Here is a 23,190-nt window from a genome sequence, read left to right as displayed (position 1 = left end):
TGATGTGCTGTGCCATTTCAGAGCTCTTCACAGAGTCTCCACCAGCAAGAAGACACTCAACAGATAACGGCTTCTCAACCTTCTCAGCTTCTAGAACTTAAGAAACAAATCCATTTTCTTATAAATTACCCAGCTTCAGAAATTCTGTTATAAGCAACAGAAAACAGACTAACACAGCACTCAAACAGCAAAGGTAGTGATCCTAATAATTCAACCACACAAACACACATACGATGTTAATATCACACTTGTCAGAAGAAATCGTAAAAGTGTGATATTCACCTCAAATGTGTCTTTCAAATTACAAATAAATGTCCCTGGTTGACTGAATTTAAAACACAAGTGGAACTGTAGCTGCAGGGAAGTCTGAGATGTTATTATCTTATAAAATATTGTATATAACAAATGTAAGTGATGTTATTTTTGCCTTTTCTGTACAGGAAGACACACTTGAAAGAGTCCCTAATGACACTGAGCAACTGTACCCCATGTTTGTTACACTGGAAGTTGTTCTATCTACCTTATGGGCCTGTCTTTAATTCCTGGCATCTCACAAGCCTGAAAGACAGTTGTTATCATTTATACAGGAAGAAACGAGGGCTCATATAGGGGAAATGACTTGTTAATATCATAAGACTAGCAAATCTTACTTACCCAATTCCTAATGCTCTTCAGAGCATATTATATCTGAACTCTATATTACATTTGTGGTTGTTGTTTGTAAATTCGTCCTGAATTGAACTGTTTTTTATATTGTGGCAGACTAGTAGGGTCATTTCTAAAATTGTAGTTTTTATAATGAGCACAGTCATCAATTAGTATGTGAAATACATATACTCATTTTTATAGGGAGAGGGAGGTAGGAGGAAAGCAGTAACAAACACATGAGAAGTATATATTGTGTATCTAATTCACAAAATTGGTAACAAATAGAAACTCCACCAGGTACAGTGGCTCATGCCTGTAATTCCAGCACTTTGGGAGGCCCAGGTAGGTGGATGACCTGAGGTCAGGAGTTCTAGACCAGCCTGGTCAACATAGTAAACCTCGTCTCTACTAAACATACAAAAATTAGCTGGGCCTGGTATGGGTGCATGTAGTCCCAGCTACTCAGGAGGCTGAGGCAGGAGAATCACTTGAACCCAGGAGGCAGAGGTTGCAGTGAGCCGAGATCACGCCACTGCACTCCAGCCTGGGTGACAGAGTGATAAAGTAAGATTCAGTCTCAAAAAAAGAAAAAAAAAAATAGAAAACCCGAACTGACAATTAAATTGATGGCCTACTTAGGTTTACTCATTTGTTTTTGTTATTTTTTAATTTTGTTGAGACAGGGTCTCACTCTGTTGCCCAGGCTGGAGTGCAGTGGCATAATCACTGCTCACCTTCGTCTTGAATTCCTGGGCTAAAGGGATCCTCCTGCATCAGCCTCCCAAAGTGCTGGGATTACAGGCCGAGAAGTTTATTTATTATTTTGTCCAGTTGCTTTGTATACCATATAAACAGGTATTCAAACAGTGGGAGATGTTTAGTTACTTTCCTGAGACCTCAGAGCTAGGGATTTGGAGACTTTAGGTCTAATCACAAAGCCTACAGCCTCATCACAAATTCTATTCCATTCTTACAGAGGGATTCAGAAAATAAGACCTTAAAATGTAATTTTATAATTGTTTTCATTATGTATATATATCCTTCCCATAGAAAATTTTCATTACACAAGAATCATAACTAAACTGTGGAAGAAATGGTTGTCATCAGTATTGGGTTAAATGTTTCCCCAAATTACTGTCTCATGTCAGGAACCTGGACCCTCAAAACATGACGTTATTTGTAAATCAGACCTTATTTGGAAAGACATAATCAGGTTAACATGATTATGGAATGGAACCTAATCTAATGACTGATGTCTTTATAAAAGGAAGAAAGCTTGAACACAGAGACAGGCACAGAAGGAAGACAGATATACATGGGAGATGCCATGTGACAGCAGAAGCAGAAATTGGAGTGATGTATCTGCAAGACAAAGAACACCAACAATTGTTGGCATCCACCAGAAGATAGAAAGAGGCCAGGGAGGATGCCTGCTAGAGATTTCAGAGACAGCATGGTCCTGCCAGCACCTGGATTTCAGACTTCCAGGCTGTAGAACTTTCAGAGAATACATTTCTGTTGTTTTAAGCCATTTAATTGGTGGTAATTTGTTGCAGTGACTCCAGAAAACAAATAGACCATCTAATGATAACTTATACGTGTAGAGAGATTAATGTATGTGTGTATATATGTGTATTATTTCTATAATTATATATAAATATATACACATTTGAATAATCTAAAATAAAAATATTGCCTTTCATGATAGAAAAATCTGCATTATTATTGTATTTATTTTATTCATTATTTTTCTATAAAATATTTTTGAAATTGGCTTCTATAATAAAAAGCAGCAGTAATGTAGTCATCATAAATTTCAGTTCATAAGGTTTTAACAGTTGTTTTAAAATTTCTTAAAAATAGTAAAGCAATTTGTACTTTAAAATATGCATTTAAATTTAATAAGCAGGTCTTAATTTTTGGTGCCATTAATTCTCTTTATTTATAAATTGCTTTTAAAATTCATATATAATAGTTGTACATATTTCAGGTTACATGTGATATTTTGATACCTGTATACAATGTATAATATCAAATCAGAATAAGTGGGATAGTCATCACCTCACACATTCATTTTTTTCTTAGTGTTGGGAATACTAGAATTCTTCTCCTGTAGACATTTAAAAATATACAAAAAATCAGTGTTAACTCTAATTTCTCTACTGTACTATCAAATACCAGAACTTATTTCTTCTATCTAACTATAATTTTGTACCTGTTAACCAAAGCAAGTCTTGATTTTTTATGCCATTAATTTTTCCACATACATTTTTCATTGTAAATAGTATTAGTTTTCTATAATTAATTTCTTGAAAATATAGTTGTGAATGAAATGCAGGTTTTAAAATAAAATCTAGAAAGAAGTAGAAAATCTAAACTAGAAACGTGGACTGAAGGAATTTAGCTTGATTCCTGACAACATAAATGTGTCTTTCTGACTTAAAAGTCAGGAACTTTAAAAACTAAGAAGCTTAAAAGCCTCTTAACCATGTAAGTGTTGGCATAAAACACTGCCTTCTGTGAGATGAAAAATTTAGTAGATAATTAATCATTCCAATTGTTTTAGGATGGATATTCATTTTTAATGCATAATTTAAATGAAAACTACCAAATTACAGAAATAACACATGAAATCTTTGGCTTATGGGCATTTTGGGAAAGCTAAAGGATAGCAATGAACATAAAACTTCCAGAAGAGATTACTTCGAAGGCTTATTCCTCTCATGTTAGATAATTTCTTTTTTTTCCAATCTATTTTCAGCTGGAAAAAATGAGTCTGGGAAAGAAGATGAGCAGAAGATTTCAGAAAGCTGTGAGAAAATAACCATGATATCATCATGCCTTTTCTGGATTAAGGTGAGAACAGAAAAATAATTTGCAGTGAATATTGAATACTGCAGAAATGTATAGAAATAATGTGAAACTATCAAACATCATGGATTTTTTGTTTATTTCTTCTATTGCATAATATATTTTTGTTGGTATTCTTTTAACAAGTATGGTTAAATTACAAAATACATAAGAAATAGTTTATCTCTCTCTCTCGTTGGAAATACAGAGCAAATAATACTTTTTGGCACTAGCTGGACCATCGTTCCCAGATATTTTACTGAGTATTTTCTACAGACAAGGCTATTCTCCTACATAAACAAGACAACTGTCAAAATCAGAATATTATCTTTGATATATTACCATTATCTAATTAGCCGGGTCTATTCGGGTGTTTCCTGTTGCCCCAATAATGTCTAATCCAATTCAGAATTTCCTGTTACATTTAGTTGTAATGTCTCTCCAATCTCTTTTAATCTGACACAGTTCCTTAAATTTCATGAGTTGGACACTTTTTCAGACTACAGGACAGTTTTTTTTTAGAATATTTGTCTGATGTTGCCTTATGATTAGTTTCAGAGCTGCATCTTTGTCAGAAACATCACAAAAATGATGCTGTATTCCTCTCATTACATCCTATCCAATGACATACTGTTTCCAATTCTCTCATTATTGATGACGTTTATCACTTGTTTAAAATGATGTATTCTAGTCTTCTCTATTATAAGGTAACTCTTTCCCCCATTTAATTATGGATATTTTGTGAAAAGGTATTTCAAAATGCTGTAAATATCTTATTCTTAATCAAAATTTTAAATTAATTTAATTTTTAATCTTATTATACTATGGTTTCCTATTTTATTTATTGGATTATAATGTGTTACTATCATTATTTATTTAATTCTCAAGAAATGTCAGATTTGGCCAGTGGGGGCTCATTTAAACTGGCTTTTGTATTCTTTTGTATATTTCCTTTGAGCACTTTCTTGTGCTTTTGTATTCTTTTGTATACACCCTTTGAGCACTTTCTTGCCTAATGTCACAAGAATTCTAGATTCATTTTATGCTTTACCTTCATAAGCCTTGAAACTAGCCATTCCTACAATTCTTTTTGATCATTTCTTAATGAAAAAAGAGTATTTAGAAATAATATCTAAATACTGGGTGGGTTCATTGCTATTGGGTAAGCAATTGTTTCCAAAGACCACCAGTGAATAGAACATAAGAATACATGTATTTATTTACATATATATTAGTTTATTATCTATCTATCTATCTATCTATCTATCTATCTATCTATCTATCTATTATCTATCTATCTATCTATCTATCTATCTATCTATCTATCTATCTATCTATCTATTATCGTTCTATCTATATTTTTATGTGTCCATTCATCTTTCTGTCCATCTATCCAACCATCCCTCTCTCTACATTAAAAACCATATATCAACACCAATACTTCAAATCTCAATCCAACACTAAAGGTTTATTCTAATTTTCTTCCTTTCCATATTTGTAACTACCAACTTTGGCAATGAGAAACATATCTTTAATACTTACTTTATTTACTTTAAGTAACTCCTTTATATGGAAATTTAATATTTACTTCATTAACTTTAACTTCTTTATATGTAATGAATGTGCATCTGCCCTGCTATCCTTTTTCTGGGGTAGACACCATCATCTCTTTGATCAAGCTCCGCTACCTTGTTTTAAGCCCCTAAACTTTGTGGAAGTCCTTATCTTGCTTGTTTTCTGGAATCTCATGCCAATTTGTACCTTCATGTGGCATGAAGTTTTGGTAAAAGTATAAATTGTTTATGGCCATAATCTGGCATATCTATAAGCATACAAACTGTATTTTCCCTTGGAAATCTTTCTTGCGTTAGGAATTTAGCTTAAATAAATATTCTCACTTGTACACAAGAATGTACGTAAAACAATTTTTATAGCTAAAAAGTACAAACTGCAAATAGCCTTCAATATGGAAAGTGGAAATCTATATATAAAAACTCCCCTACACACACATACATATATATGTAATGCACATATGTAGATAAAAGCATATCTCATTTTCTTGCACCTTCTTCATTGTGCTTTGCAGATACTGCATTTTTTTACACTTTGTCTTAGCCAAAAGGTCGAGAACCAACACATTTTTTACAAATTGAAGGTTTCTGGCCACACTGCATGAAGCAAATCTATCGACATAATTTTTCCAACAGTATGTGCTCACTTCGGGTCTCTGTCACATTTTGGTAATTCTCACAATATTATATCTGTTATGGTGATGTGTCATCAGTGGTCTTCGGTGTTACTATTGTAATTGTTTTTGGGTTCCATGAACTGCACCAATGCATTAACTGGCTGTTCTCCCACTTACCTCCCTCTCCTATGGCCTCCGTGTTCTCTGAGATACAACAATATTGAAATTAGGCCAATTAATAACCTTAAAATGGCCTCTGAATGTTCAAGTGAAAGAAAGACTCACGTGTCTCTTGTTTTAAATCAAAAGCTAGAAATGATTTGAGCTTAGTGAGGAAATCATGTCAAAAGTCATGATAGGCCTCTTGCATTAAATAGGTAGCCAAACTGTGAATGCAAAGGCAAAGTTCTTGAAGGAAATTAAAAGTGCTACTCCAGTGCACACAGAATGATAAGAAAACAAAACAGTCTTCTTGCTGATATGGAGAAAGTTTGAGTCACCTGAATGGAAGATAAAACCAGCTATAACGCTTTCTTGAGTCAAAACCTAATCCAGACCAAGGCATTAACTCTTTTCAATGCTGTGAACTCTGAGAAAGGTAAGAAAGCTGCAGAAGAAAAATTGATAGCTTGCAGAGTTTGGTTCATGAGTTTTAAGGAAAGAAGTCATTTCCATAACATAAAAGTGTAAGGTGAAGAAGCAAGTGCTGATGTAGAAGCTGCAGCAAGTCATCCAGAAGATCTAGCTAAGATAATTGAGGAAAGTGGCTACACTGAACAGATTTTGAATACAGACAAACAGCCTTATATTGGAAGAAGATACCATGTAGAACTTCCATAGCAAGAGAGGAAAAGTCAATACCTGCCTTCAAGGAAAAAAAAAAAAAAAAAAAAAAAAACAGGCTGACTCTCTTGCTAGAGACTAATGCATCTGGTGACCTGAAGTTGAAGCCAATGCTCCTGTACCATTCCAAAGACTCTAGAGCCCTTAAGAATTAGGTTAAATTTATGCTGCCTGTGCTATGTAAATGGAATAATAAATCCTGGATAATGGCACATCAGTTTGCAGTAAACCTATTGAGTATTTTAAGCCCACTCTTGGGACCTACTTCTTAGAGCAATGATGTCTTTCAAAGTATTACTGGTCACTGATAATGCATCTAGTCACCCAAGAGCTCTGATGACGATGTACAAGGTGATTAATGTTTTCTGCCTGCTAACACAACATTCATTCTGCAGCCCATAGATCAAGGAGTTATTTTAACTTTCAAGTCTCATTATTTAAGAAATACATTTTGTAAGGCTAGAGCTGCCATAGAGAGTGAAACCTCTGATAGACCTTGGCTAAGTAAGTTGAAAACCTTCTGGAAAGGACACCATTCTAGATGCCATTAGGAACATTCATGACTCGTGGGAGGAAGTCAAAATACCAACATTAACAGGAATTTGGAAGAGGTTGATTCCAACCCTCATAAGGGGTACAAAACCTCAGTGGAGGAAATAACTGCAGATATAGTCGAAATAGCAAGAGAACTAGAATTACAAGTGGAATCTGAATATGGGACTGATTTTTTGCAATCTCGTGATAAAATTTGAAGAGATAAGGAGTTATTTTTTATGTATGAGCACAGAAAGTGGCTTCACGGCCAGGGGTGGTGGCTCAAGCCTGTAATCCCAGCACTTTGGGAGGCCGAGGTGGGCAGATCACTTGAGGCCAGGAGTTCGAAAGCAGCCTGGCCAACATGGGGAAACTCCATGTCTACTAAAAATACAAAACCTAGCTGGGCATGGTGGTGCACACCTGTAATCCCAGCCGCTCAAGAGGCTGAGGCAGGAGAATTGCTTGAACACGAGAGGCAGAGGTTGCAATGAGCCGAGATCATGCCACTGCACTCCAGCCTGGGCAATAGAGTGAGACTTTATCTCAAAAAACAAACAAAAACAACAAAAAAAGTGGCTTCTGAGATGGAATCTACTCCAAGTGAAGATGCCGTAAACATGGTTAAAATGGCAGCAAAGTATTTAGAATATTCTTTAAATGTAGTTAAGCAGCTGCATGGTGTGAGAGGATTGTCTTTAATTTAGAAAGAAGTTCTACAATGAGTTAAATGCAGGCATGAAAACAGCATCACATGCTACAGAAAAATTTTCTGTGAAAGGAAGAATCAATCAATGTAACAAAACTCCACTGTTGTTGTATTTTAAGAAATTGTTACAGGTACCATTAACTTCAGCAGTTACCACCCTGATCAGTCAGCAGCCATCAGCATGGAAGCAAGACCCTCCACAAAGAAGATGATTACAACTCTCTGAAGGCTCAGATTGTTAGCATCTTTTAGCAATAAATTCTTTTTAATTAAGATACGTACAGTGTTTTTAGACACAATGCTATTGTACACTAACTATACTACGATATAGTATAAATACAACATTTATATACACCATAAAATAAAAATTTGTGTGACTACTTTATAGAGATATTTACTTTATTGCATGCTCTAGAAACAAACCTGCAATATTTCTGAGGTATGAGGTTATGCATGTAAACACACACACATGCACACACACATGCACATACATACGTACATTAATTGACCATAAACACCCCTTAAGGTAGTGATAAAGGCAGTAAAGATGTACATAGAAATAGAAATAGAATAACTATAGACAATGACAACTGCAAACAAAGTAAAACTGTAGGTAGATAGATACATAGATAGATATGAGAGCATCAAACTGAAAACATATTATGCTAGGAGAATATTCGCAAATTCATACAGATGTAATTTTGATAGACACATAAAGCATTCATTTCTGTTTTAGCCAGATCGAACCTCTTCTTGTTGTCTTTACTTCTCTACCTTTGCTGACTCATACCCTCCTTCTGTCTGGATCACACTGTGTATTCCAGTCTTCCTCTTCCCCTCCCACCCCACAAGGAATCCCAGGGGAATTTTCCAACTTGGCAGAATCTTCCACCATGTTATTTAACCTGGACTTGTTCCACCTGAAAATATCAAGTGCTCTAAAAAGTTGTCTTTTTTTCTAATGCAAACAAGCAATGTAAGGCATTTCTAGAGAATTACCTAGTAATTATCTAGAATCAGTTCAACTTGAACTAATTATAGCACAAGAAGATTCCCTTTCTGAGACCATATTTTCATTGTAAAGACTCTTTTCATCCTTAACCCATCATCCAGGGGCAAGTGCAGAAGCAGCATTAGGGGAAGCTAAACTTGTGTCAGACTCCCTTGTGCCGGCAGGATTCTATATTGGTTGACTGCATTGTGTTTGGTAAGTTCTTAGTCAAATTATGTAAATAAGTAAAATGAAATAACTAATATGCATCCAGCAAAATGTAGTGCATATAATACCCTGCATTTATTTATTCTTTGATGCTTATTTAAGTACTGCTTTAGCTCCAGGAGTTGGCAGAATGGCCACTTGAGGAAGATATTCTAGAAGCTCAGAATTACCTGGATGCCACATTCCACCAAAACTTTTCCTTTTTGAGTTTTAAAATGTGGAGTGGCAAGCTCTACAGAAAATCTTGACCAGATTCAAAACATAACATATTTTTTCTAATATGCAATCCTCTCCTTCACTCTCCTTTCAAATTTCTTTAGCATATAAGGACATTTGTTTTCCACCCAAGAAAATTTAATATTATAATTAACTATAGTTTTAGCAGTTCGGTGAAATATAACTTTCTCAGATGTCTCTATAACTGAAAAAAAAATTCTATTTAAGTCTCTCATTCCACCCATTGGGAAAAATTCACTCGAGACTATTCAGGGAAATTTCATTCGTTTAAAGGCTCTTCTTTCTCCTCAAGGATGTGACTACATTTCCTGGGATGTATTGGTTTAAGTATTGATCTGGTGGGTTTTGGAGGGAGGAAGTTCCTGGTTTCATTCATGATCATCCTCAAAGATGTGCACATTAGAACAGACTCAGTTTCATCCATCCTATCATTGTGGTTCCATGTAGGTAATTACAGTGTATTATTTGTCCTGACCAAAAAATATATATATATATAACACCAGATTTCAGTGTCTTTTAGCTCCTCATTGCTGTTCGTATGCCACAGGAAGCATATAACTACACTGGAATTCTGAGGCTATGCCAAGGCCACCGGCCATCATTGCCACCTTTCTCATTCAGTGGTTTCCAGGGCCTTCACACATATGATGAGGAGCTTATCCTTCTAATGCTTAGAAAATCAAGACACATTGAGGACATCTGTTTTCCACAACTTTCCAGCAGAATGTTAGTGGGGAGGAGAGCACAGGCTTTATTTTCAGAGTCATCAACCAATATGTAATACTCTGAGTTCTATTAATACTCTTTATCTTCCCCCAGGCTATGCCAATTTCAACTAGTTGGGTTAGTGGGAGAGGAAGCTCCATGTCTGAGAGATTACAGCCTGTTCTCCATCAACGTGTAACCCCAGGTTTTAAGGTAAAGAACAGCAAAAGTCAAGGATGTTATTATGTTCTTCTAAGTCTTTCTCTTTGGCAAAGAATAATGTCTTTCAGAGTTGCCACTGGCAGGAAGGAAGGTCCATTGCAGAATAAAGAGAAAAATTCCAACAGGTAATATTTTAATATCTTGCTTCACACTTAAAGAATCTGACCAATAGAAAAATTCTCCCCCTTGTTGCCCTTTAAGGCTGCGTTTGTGTATGTCCTCAAAGCTACTAAAAGACGAAAACAAAAACAAAAACAAAAAACTGGAGACTGTGATTTGCAGCTTTCAACCTAAAAATGCTAGAAAAAGGGCCAATACTGGGTCTTACTCTGGAAAGTTAAAAAATATCTTGAAAGCCACATTCCTCCTCTCCACCAAACTACCTGACTCCTACCATAGGGGTTGTGGTAGTGATGACAGATGAATAATGAAACCAATACTTTCCTAAAGAGTTTTTAAAAATATGCTGATTCCAGGACAACAACTCAGAATTACATTATTATAATATTCAGAAAAGAGGCAGGCTAGTCTTTATATTTAATAAGAAATTCAGATGATTCTTTTCTTCCATTTGGAATATTCTACTCTACATGTTGTATATTTTAGATGAGATTTTAAAAACTGGCTTTCAAATATGAAAAATAAGATAATATCCAGCAGAGAAGGCTTATTTCAAGCCCAATTTGGATTACATAAAAAAATCACTCAGAGGGATTATTATAATGGATTTCAGAAAATATTAGTAATTCCATTCCTATGTTTACACACTAAAGAAAATAGCATAAGAGCATTGATCAATGTCCCTAAAAATTTTCATTCTAAGCTCCACAGCATCACCCATATTTCAAGAGATTACTTCAGTCTTTTTACTTCGGATATCTAACAATAAGTACTCTAGAGCAATCACGAAAATAGACTTTAAAGATTTATTTTAACATATTTTATAATCTTTGGGAGGGAATGCTTCCTATTTTAAAAGATTAGCATACTTAAACATATAAGCTGTATAACTTTCTTTTGACAGAAAACTTAAAAATATAAAGGACAAATTAAAAATTGCAAAACAATATTCATAATATTTGTGCCAGAGCTTTAAAAGTCAAAATATAAAATTATTGACTTATAAAGTCAATAATTTTAAAAGGTCTACAGCCCAATAGAATAAAAGAGAGAATTTTGGCTGGGTGCAGTGGCTCACGCCTGTAATCCCAGCACTTTGAGAGGCCGAGGCATGTGGATCACTAGGTAAGGAGTTCGAGACCAGCCTGGCCAACATGGTGAAACCCCATTTCTACTAAAAATACAAAAAAAATTAGCCAGGCATTGTGGCAGGCGCCTGTAGTCCCAGCTACTCGGGAGGCTGAGGCAGGAGAATGGCGTGAAACCGGGAGGCAGAGCTTGCAGTTAGCCAAGATGGCGCCACTGCACTGCAGCTTGGGTGACAGAGAGACATCGTCAAAAAAAAAAAAAAGAGATAGCGTTTTGAACCATTAATCTCTGATGGCAACCACTAGAAACTGTGAGTGGTCATGTAATCTAAGGGAATGCCAGTCACCTAGGTTTGAAATGGAGATACCTGGGCGCTCCAGAGATGGGGAAATAAGAGAAAGAGGTAGAGAAAGAGTGAGGGCAGGACATGACTAGAATGAATGAATTGCAGTGATTTTGTTGGTCTCTTTTTTAGTGTGCTCCAGATTCACATTTTAGTCAAGGAGTTTATGATTGGCTCACTTGTCTAAGCCTTGAATAGAAATGGGCTCAGCAGCTGATTAAACTATTACCTGATAAGAAAAAGGACTAATCTCCAGAGGTTAATCTAGGAAGATGACCGGAAACAGAAATTAATGCCAGGCAACCAAAAGTTACAAATTTTCTGCAAAGGACACAAACCAGCATTTCATGAAGGAATAAACGCAAGGAGCCAATAAAGTTAACAAAAAACGTTCCAGTACTTGGCTCAAAGAAATAAAGAATTTCAACACAATATTTTTGATACTTGAAATTGTAACATACAGAAAACATTAAAAATACTTCCCAGGGCAACAAATGGGTGCTCTCTTAAATTATACATGGAATATAAAATATTAAAAACTTTTTAAGTCCAATCTAAGTAAATTTAAATGTGCATACCATCTTATTCAACAATTTTATTTCTAGTATAGAATTAAAATGGAATTATTTAAAAACTGGAAGGAAAGAAAGAGAAAGGAAGGAAAGAAAGAAAGAAAGAAAGAAAGAAAGAAAGAAAGACAGACAGACAAACAGGGAGAGAAGGAAGGAGGGTGGGGAAGAAGATAAGAGGGGATATGAGTAACAAAAATTAAACTATCTAACGATGATGAATTTATTAAATAATATTGTTTAAGGAATTCTTAGTGGTTATTAAAATTAATGTATTCAACAAATATCTATTGAAATTTTCCTAAATCAGACAAGATACTAATGAATTAATGCTATCCTACATCTATTGGCATGGAAAGATACTCATTATATATCTCTATCTATCTATCTATCTATCTATCTATCTATCTATCTATCTATCTAATATATATATATTTCTTTTTTATTCATTTTTTTACTCATAATATATTTTTAGTATAAAAATTAGTGACAAATAGGCCTAATATGATTTAATTTATGACAAAAATATACAGCTTTGATTTACACAGACACACACAGCTTTGCATGGATTATTTGTACACGCTGAGATGCTGCTATTTTTTATTTTCTTTATGTGATGCCAATTTTCTTTTCAATCAGGCTCACCATTCTGCCTTGTACCTCCTGGGAGACATGTTATATGCCAGTTTCTTGTATTTACCTCCTCGTCTACTCTGTTTGGCTTTAGGATTGATACAATCTTGAGAAATGGCATTCAGAGTTTTGGGGGCATGAGAATCAGGCAAGTTTTGCCTACAGTTAGAATTTGTAAATGAGCCCCAAAAGCCTGATAAAAGCCTGAGCTCATATAGGTTTTGAATAAAATTTATTTTACTCTTTTTTTTTTTTTTTTTGCTTTACTCTTCTCCCCTGACTTTTTGGTTGCCTTCCCTTTGAAACCTCCCTTCTTTCTCCTAATTTTTTTTCTTACATATTTCTTCACTTCACACTTCATTCTCCCTGTCTTTTTTTTTTACCCGTATTCCTTAACCTGCAGTAATCCTATTCAAATATTGCATCGAATTACAAAAATTAAGATCATTTTATGTCACATAGACTTTGAAAGGGTGTTTTTCTCTAATGTAACTATTGTTTAGAAATACACTCACAAGGGCCAAGCACAGTGGCTCACGCCTGTAATCCCAGCACTTTGGGAGGCCGAGGAGGGTGGATCTCCTGAGGTCAGGAGTTTCAGACCAGCCTGACCAACATGGTAAAACCCCATCTCTATTAAATCCAAAAAAACAGCTGGGCATGGTGGCACATGCTAGTAATCCCAGCTACTTGGGAGGCTGAGGCAGGATAATTGCTTGAACCTGGGAGGCAGAGGTTGCAATGAACCAAGATTGCACCATTGCACTCCAGCCTGGGTAACAAGAGCAAAACTCTGTCTCGAAAAAAAAAAAAAGAAAAAAAGAAAAGAAATATACTTACACGATTCAGGAAGGCCAAACATCAGGTGCTTCAGCAGACTATTCAGGTTCCACTTGTGGAAAAAAAAAAAAAAAAAAGAAAGAAAAAAAAACTAAGGCTTTTGACCATTCTTATATTTTGACAGCAACTTGAGCTTGCAGAATCAAAATAAAGTGATTTATAATATAAGTCCATGTGGGTAGGGTAGGGGAAATGCTGCTCTCTTAGCATGTTAAGGTAAGAGATCAGTATGTACAAAACCAAGACAGAACTAATCTTTTAAAGAGAAACATGAGCTTCTCATTTGGGTCAAAAGATGAGGGGGGGCAGATTTTCCAAAAATAAAATTAGTCTTCAAAGAGTAAAAAACTGATTCAGATTTTTTAATTGTCTATATTTAAGGTGTACAAAATGCTGTTTCAGTAGACATATACATAGTGCAAATAATTACTACAGTCAAACAAATTAACAGATCCATCACTTTCCATAGTTATCATTTTTGTTTTAGAGGCAGTTTCTCTGTTGCCCAGGCTGGAGTGCAGTGATATGATCACAGCTTGATGCCATCTCAAACTCCTAAGCTCAAGAGATCCTCCAGCCTCAGGCTCCCAAGTAACTAAGACTACAGGCACATGCCACCACGCCTAGCTAATTTTTTAATTTATTCTTTGTAGAGATGGATCTCATTTTGTTGCCCAGGCTGGTTATGCTATCCTCCCACTTTAGCCTCCCAAAGTGCTGGAATTACAGGCGTGAGTCACTGTGCTCAGCCTCAGCCCATAGTCACCATTTTTATGTATGGTAATATCTCTAATAAATTTCAGCATAAATATAATACAATATTACAGATTTAAATACTCAAATTGGGAGAGCACGCAGAGCAGAAAGGCTCATCTTTTTTCGTGGATCATTCATGGATAGACACAGAGATTGCTGGAGTCAGGAGCAGCAGAAAAGGAGCTGGAGCCCATCTCTCCCACATGGAAAGCAAGAGGCATGGCTGGGCAAGGAAAAACTGCCTTGTAAGTCCCACCAGCCTGGGAACACTTCTTCTCTTGGAACTTTTTCTAATACTTTGTTGCTTTTATAAAAACGGAGGCTTGGTTAATGGATCTTATTCCCCAAGCTCAAAAGATGATGTTAGCTATGTCCACTATCTGGCCATTCACCTCTACACACCAATATGCTCCAGATGCCAACACACACCCCTTTTATTAGTCCTTTATGTTAAATTTGCAATTCACTGGAAAAAGATGATGGAGACTAATTAAATTACTTCATTAGGGCAAGGTAACTGACAGTGAGGAAGGGCATGTGTTGGGCACTCCGGAGAGTCAAGTTTAGTTGAAGGGCATTGGGATGTGAGAGATGAGGAGAGAGTGAGAAAATAAGACAATGCCGGCAAGTTTTTTGGAGACACTGAAAAAGTCTATGGAGTGTTCATTGAGCATCTCCAAAAAAAAAAAAAAAAAAATGAAGCTGAGACGGTGGTCTCCTGGTGTTATGAGAGGGAACAAGACAGCTAGAATAAAGTTGCCACTGCATTATTTTCTACCCCACCCCCAAATACAAATTATTGTATTAAATCTTTTTCATTTGAGGCATCAACTGTGGTTCATGTTTTTTGTTTGTTTGTTTGTTTTGAGATGAGTCTCACTCTGTTACCCAGGCTGGCGTGCAGTGTCGCGATCTCAGCTCATTGAAACTACTGCCTCCCAGGTTCAACCAATTCTCCTCCCTCAGCCTCCTGAGTAGCTGGGATTACAGGTGCCTGCCACCATGCCAGGCTATTTTTTGTTTTGTTTTGTATCTTTAGTAGAGATAGGGTTGCACTATGTTGGCCAGTCTGGTCTTGAACTCCCGACCACAAGTGATATCTGCCTGCCTCGGCCTCCCAAAGTGCTGGAATTAAAGACATGAGCCACTGCACCTGGCAGGTTCATGTCTTTTGACTGGTACATAGTCTCCTTGTGGTGACCGATGTCAAACAAATAGACACCAAAATAAATGTAATCATACATTTTAAAAAATAAAACAGAAAAGAAAATAACTAAAAAAAACTAAGAAGGGGATCTACTTTAGGTCATGGGAGGGGCAGAACACATTTTGATGCAAAATCTCTTATAGGCTTCAATGGCTAGTCCTCAGTCAATGGTCCTCGATATTTATTACTTGTTCTGACAACTTCCTCACGAACTAAACTTTCTCTCTCTCTTATTTTCTGGGTATCTTCACCTGCTTTTATCTAAAATTTAACATGTTCAAAAATCTTATCCCCTTCCCATATATTTTAGTCCTTTTGTTACTGCTATAATAGAATACTACAAACTGGATAGTTTATAATAAAAAGAAACTTATTAACTCAGTTCTGGAGACTGGAAGTCAAATATCAAGGTGCTGGTGTCTTGCAAGGGCCTTCTTGTTATGTCGTAACATGACAGAAGAAAAGTGGGAAAAAAGAAACAGAGCCCATGACTAAAAACTCTCTTATTAAGGCATTGAATGCACCCATGAGGCTGGAGTCCTCATGGCCTAATCACCCCTTAAATGTCACACCTCTTAATATTGCTACAATGATGATTAAATTTCAACATAAGTTTTTGAGGGAACAAACATTCAAACCACAGCATCCTACAAATCGTCTTCTCTTCTTTGTTGGTCTCTCTCCCATATTTGTGCCATTTCAATTTCTGTGTTGTCTTAGAAAGCCAAAAACTTTAATTCATTTTTCACTATTAATTAGACAAATTTGGGTTACCACTATTGCTAGAAACCACAAATAAATCTGGTTTCTAACTCTTCCCAACTCAGTTCATCCTAACTACTCAGCTAAGTAAATGCTTACCCACATTCTGGCTGTGATACTCCCTGTTCAAAAAGCTTCAGTGGCTATCACATATCAACCAAAACTCTAACATCCAACATCACTTATGAATTACCTATAACCATTTTTTTAAATGTAATTCCACAAGTCCTCTATGATCTAACCATATTGGACTACTTGTAGTTTGTCACATGTGCTATGAAGCTTTCTGCTTGCCTGATTTTTGCTTAGTCTTATCTCCCCAAGGAACATATCCTACTTTTTACCTTTCCTGCTTCCTTATCCCTATTTTCTATCACTATCTTAAATTTGATATCATCTATAAAGGAATTCCTGGTGCCTCTTGATAATAAAATTTCTCTGATAAAACTTTTTGTGTGTTTTTTTTCTTTGTACAATTTACATGGAATTTTTCATATGCTATTTATGTGATTTTGACATTCTCTCATTCCTCCTTGACTTTTGGAAATCTCTTACTTATCTGTATGTTTCTTAGTGCATATAGTGGGTGCTCAGAAGTGCATCAAAATCTCTCAAGGACATTTAACAACATGGGCAGCAAAATTACAAAAGGCAGCATCCAGAAAGTAATACAGAGTGGAAATTCACCTTAACTTGAAAAGCCTTGTATTCAAAGAGAATTCAACAACATACTTGTGTAGTGGAACTTGTAAAATGTTTTCCTCCCAGAGCAAGCTTAATGATTAAGCACTTTGCACTTCAGAACTGCATCATTGCATATGCTGGAACTAAGCCAGGGACTCAGTTAAGCAGATCTTCAGTTTAACCTTGCTATACTCTCCGAGATCATTTGACAAGCTGAGAACTTCCCCAGGTTGATCTGTTTCACCTATAGTAATGACTGGAGAAATACAGTAAGCACAGAATAGAACATATAGCAGAATTCTATTCCTAGAGACCATTTATTATCCTTCTTTGTCATTGAGTTCTACTTGCACAATAAAATCTATTATTTCACTCCTCATCAAGTAATGTTTTACACACTTAGATAAATATGGTCCAAACCTCTTCACAGAACAGCCAGTACTTAAAAATGAAATTTTCATCAGACCAATTTCTTATTTCAAAATAGAAAGATAGTAATCTACATGTACTAGTGAAAAACAAGAAGATTGAAAAAGTACTGAATGATGATGTTCATCTTTGATAGTTTGCTGGATTTAACAGAAGACTTGTAAATGGCAAAGCATTTAATCAGATTGGGTAGAGGGTAAAACTTGAGTTTTTTAATTCTCCTACCAATTGAGTAAGATGAGGTGGTAGAAATTAATCATCTTAGTTTTTTATGTCACTAGATTTCAACAGACTGAATTTCCTCTGACAAGGAAGGTACTATGCAATGTGTAATAATCTTTTAAACGTAATCATAACTTGGCTTTGATAAAATATTCTCTGAAAACAAAAGTCACACTTCAGTTTGGTTTCAACAGCAGCATATAAAAATTCTCTTGGCAAGAATGACAGAAAAAAGATTTTCTATTCAATTTAGTCAAAAGCCTTTCAATTCATTTATCTTACTTATTAACGGTTTCTCTTCATTCGGCTTTTAATACATTTTGTGGAAGAAAAGTGAATCAAAAAGTAAATACATGATTTTTAATAATAACAATTACACAGAAATGTATGCAGTGAGTGGATGATGGTTTTCCAAGCTAATAGTATAAAAATAATTCAAAAAAAGAAATTGAATAGTAGGAAAAGAATTTAAAAATAAAACAGGACAGGCAACTATCTTTCATCACTTAGTTTAATTCATAAAGATGATATCTCCTCTTATAAGTATATCCATTGACTCTGTGAAGCTCAGGGAACATCTCAGCTCTGAAAATGGCATTTATTAATATGAAGTAAATTTAATCACATATTTATAAAAAAAGACAAAGTCTCTTGGCTTTCCAAGTGAGCCTGGAAATATTTTTTAAATGCATTTTCTAAGAGTCACATATGGACAAGAGATGCAGACCTCAAAAGAGGAACAGAGCAGAAAAATGAACATAGCCCTGAATGAGATTAGAATCAACTTTACTAGTTGTTAGTAACCTTTCTGTCAAGGAGAAATAGTGATTTATCCTAAACATAAATATTTTCAGCCATGAACTGACATCCTCTCACATTCATTAGCAAATCATTTGACAGTTTATTTTACATTCTTACTCATTTATGTCTTCATATCCACATGAATTGGCATTGCAATTAAAATACAAGTTGATTAAGGGCAAATATCATATCTCATTTTGATCTTTACCGAATATAGTATTATGTTTCAAAAATAGTCGGTGATCCAGTAGTTTGGAAGGCAATAGAAATTGCAGCGTTACCTTAGGCAGTCTACTCAATTCCTGCTGGGAAGTTTGCTGACCTTTTTCTTTCTTTTCAATCTATATGTCTATTGTTATGATAACACATTCCACCTAGTTTATGTTGAGTAAAAAAGAAATTAACCAACTAGAACAGGTCAATTACTTCTTTATCCTTTTAGGATAGAATGTCTCCAAAATGTCTTCTTCCTCAAATATACAAAATGCTAAAAAAAACACAATTGAGAATTTTACAGTTTTGAGAGTGATAGTAAAGATTGTGTCTTAAATCTTCTATATCCAGTCAAAATATACTTTTGGTATAAAGGCAATAGAAATCTAGTGCTAGATATTAAAAACTCTAACAAGGTTACTTCATAGAGATTTTTCATTTTACATTAAAATATGAGAAAAGTATAATTATGTATAAGGAGAATGTAATGAAATAAAAATAATTAATAAAACAAAAATGCTTTTGCAAATATAATAAGGATAAAAATATACAGGTACACATAGTTTCAGGAATTAAAATAAATTACATATAAATAGAGAATATTAACATTTTAATATTATATACATATATTATTTAAAAAACTGAAAAACTACAATTAAATAAAAAATGTCTTGGAAAATGCTAACTACCAAATTGGAGCAAGAAGAAATTGAGCTAAGTTAGGACCTATTACCAAAAACCACGTTGTTCATATGGTTTAACTGGTGACTTCTACTTTTATCAGGAACTTATGTATTTTCACTTCATTTAAATTAGTTTAGAGTGTACAAAAAGATAACAAAGCTTTGTTTTTTGAGAATGACCATCAAGACACCCTGAATGATCCTTTTCCTAAAAACAAAACAAAATGAAAACCTTAAAAGTGTTAAACACACACACAAACACACATGCACACAGACATACACATCATATATATATAGTAGAGCTACAAGGAAATACAGAACCTTTAGAGGCCAAAATAAACTGAAAGTAGGAATTCTGGGGTAGAAGTGAAGGTATCTATATACCAGCGATGGCTTGCAGCTTATATTTTGTTGGCTTTCCAGAATGCAAATGGGCCATCGGGGTTAAAGTTTAGGGCCCACATTAGGAAACCAGTGTTATAAAAGATTTATGCATAAAGATGGAATCCGAAAGGGTCATACCTTCTGTGTAAGGCAGAAAGAAATAAATATATCATGTAGAGGGGACACCAAAGAAACTCACTTCTTTCAACTTTGGTACTGAATGAAGAGCAAAAATGTCTATCCTGGGAATTTATAATTATAAGCCTGTCTTCAAGTAGGTTTACAGGCTTTCAACCTAAACAACAGAGAGGAAGACTCTCTAAAAGAAAATAACATTTATTAGGGAAGAGGCATTGCAAGGGAAATATGTGTGCTGTAATAAACTATGTGGATATTCAAGAAGGTAAAGGAAGACAAAGGTTTTTAGAGGAAACAGAGAAGATTACATAATTGTTTTGAGATAACTATCCTTGGCTACAAGGATCAATAACAAGGGTGATGCCAGTCTGAAGACTAGGAATGCCATGAAGAGAAGGGTCTCATGCACAAACTCTCGATAACAAGAACTATCACAAAAGACTGCAAAAACCACAGCCTTGCACAAAGACCATCACAACCTTACACAAAAGAACACTTCTGCAAGGACATCTGCTCAGCAACTGTCTGTCCAGCTTCAGACTGGCATCACCCTTGTTATTGATCCTTGTAGCCAAGGATAGTTATCTCAAAACAATTATGTAATCTTCTCTATGTTTCCTCTAAAAACCTTTGTCTTCCTTTACCTTCTTGAATATCCACATAGTTTATTACAGCACACATATTTCCCTTGCAATGCCTCTTCCCTAATAAATGTTATTTTCTTTTAGAGAGTCTTCCTCTCTGTTGTTTAGGTTGAAAGCCTATAAACCTACTTGAAGACAGGCTTATAATTATAAATTCCCAGGATAGACATTTTTGCTCTTCATTCAGTACCAAAGTTGAAAGAAGTGGGTTTCTTTGGTGTCCCCTCTACATGATATATTTATTTCTTTCTGCCTTACACAGTCTTGATTTATCAGGGTTTTTAACTCAAGTGACTCCATTTTAATTCTGACAACGTTCACAAGACTAAATTAAAATCACCTGTATTGGCCACAAATCCTTGTAATGAAGAGGAAGACTTAAGTTTCAATGTTTGAGTAAAGACAGCTTTCAAGCTAATACCTCTCACCCTTTTTCATCACATTTGGGAATCTGATTTAAAATAAAATAAACATGCATGACCTTACCTTAAGGTCAGTGGGAAGTTTTAACTATGCAAACCCCATCCCTCAAGTGGAAATGTGCATCCTGGCCCACCTTCCAACCACATTCTTACTTCCAGTCTTGCTTTATTTACTCTTGCCACCTGGACCAGCCTGTCCCTACTCAGCTCACTCTAGAAAACCCTATGGCATGAGTAACAAATATTTTCCTATGCTGTTAGTGGATGTGGTGTCATCAGTCTTCAGGACATCCAAACTATTCCAGTGGGAGTGTGTCCTTCCCATCCTCCACAGACTGACTATAAAACATTTACTTTGAAAGCTACAGGAATACCTTGAAGATACTGCTGGTTCAGTCACTATTGCAATAAAATGAATATCGCAATAGAAATTCACACACATATTTTGTTTCCTAGTACATTTAAAAGTTATGCAAATAATTTGTACAGGAGGCAGGGAAATAACAAGGCAGAAAAGAGAGGGGTCCCTGGTGAAGCCTCACATTCAAGCCTGGACCCCCAGCCCAAAGTGAGAGCATGCATTCCTGTTTTCCCACAGAATGTTGCCTTTTCCAAAACCACCCTGGCCTGCCAAGTCCCCCAACCTGTACCCATAAAAACCCCAGGCTCCATAGGCAGCAAAGCGGTAGAGCAGTGGAGCAGCAGAGAAGGAGAGAAGAGAAGAAGCACCTGAAAGTCCGGAGAAGCAGCAGCTGGACATCGGAGACAGTGACCGGAGAGGAGTTCCACTGGGGATGGTCGAAATTCAGGTGAAGATTACCTTCCCTCTCCATCCCCTTCCCAGTGCCCACTTCCTGCTGGAAGCAACTTCTATAGGCAATAAAATCTTCTGCATTCACCACCCTCCTATTTGTCCATGCATCCTCTCTCCTCCTGGGCGCCGACAAGTACCCAGTTTCAGGTGCAAAAGACTGTCACACTGACCCTCTGCTGAGCTGTTTAATACTTAAGCCATCCACGGACGGCAAGGCTAAAAGAGTGCACTGTAACACATGCCCTCTGGGACTCTGGGAGTAACTGGTAACCCGTAGATGCTGCTGCAGGCCCGTAGAGTTCTGTTCCTGCCAGTTGCCCAGAAGTACACATCCTGGCCTCTGCACCCGGCTCATCTGTGTGCTCTCCCTCCAGCAAGGGGTTGAGAGCTATGGGATGAGCAAGGGAGTCACCCCTTCATGAGTCCTGCAAAGGGGTCAAGGCAACCATCCCATTTCACTTACACAAGGCTATAGTGTATTAAGTATGCAATAGCATTTTGTCTAAAAATATACTTACATTAGTTAAAATATTTTATTGCTAAAAAATGCTAACAATCATCTGAGCCTTTAACAAATCATACTCTTTTTGCTGGTAGAGGGTCTTACCTTCATCTCGATGTGACTGATCAGAGTGGTGACAACTAAAGTTGGGTGGCTGTGGCAATTTCTTATAATAAAACAAGGGTCAAGTTTGCTGCATCAGTTGATTCTTCCACAAAAGATTTTCCTGTACCATGCTTGCTATTTGATAGCATTTGACTCACAGAACTCTTTTTAAAATTGGAGTCAAGGCTGGGCGCAGTGGCTCACACCTGTAATCCCAGCACTTTGGGAGGCCTACGCGGGAGGATCACGAGGTAAGGAAATCAAGACCATCCCGGCTAACACGGTGAAACCCCGTCTCTACCAAAAACACAAAAAATTAGCCGGGCGTGGTGGTGGGCGCCTGTAGTCCCAGCTACTCAGGAGGCTGAGGCAGGAGAATGGCATGAACCCAGGTGGCGGAGCTTGCAGTGAGCCGAGATCACACCACTGCAGTCCAGCCTGGGCGACAGAGCAAGACTCCATCTCAAAAAAAAAAAAAAAAAAATTGGAGTCAATACCCTCAAGCCCTGCCACTGCTTGATCAATTAAGTTTATGGAATATTCTAAATCTTTCATTGTCATTTCAACAATCTAGCTATGAAAGTTCTATCTGTTATGCTCTTCCAAGATAAGGCTGTTTTGTCTACATTGAAAAGCTCTTGTTTAGTGTAGCCACTTTCCACAGCTGTCTCAGCT

At 36.1% G+C, this 23,190-nt stretch overlaps 1 long non-coding RNA gene across 1 annotated transcript in view; it reads right to left on the bottom strand.

Moving 5' to 3' along the window:
- The window catches only part of LOC131382459 (uncharacterized), a 38,143-nt gene extending 20,777 nt beyond the window's left edge, over positions 1–17,366 (bottom strand). The window contains exon 1 of the long non-coding RNA XR_009211962.1: positions 17,207–17,366. This is a non-coding gene — a long non-coding RNA (uncharacterized LOC131382459). The remainder of the gene's footprint in view (positions 1–17,206) is intronic.
- Between the last annotated feature and the right edge of the window lie 5,824 nt (positions 17,367–23,190).

Source organism: Hylobates moloch, unplaced genomic scaffold, assembly GCF_009828535.3.
Source record: "Hylobates moloch isolate HMO894 unplaced genomic scaffold, HMol_V3 SCAFFOLD_24, whole genome shotgun sequence".
Taxonomy (NCBI): Eukaryota; Metazoa; Chordata; class Mammalia; order Primates; family Hylobatidae; genus Hylobates; species Hylobates moloch.
The sequence above is the reverse complement of the archived record's forward strand: the minus strand, read 5'-3'. Positions and strand labels throughout refer to the sequence as shown.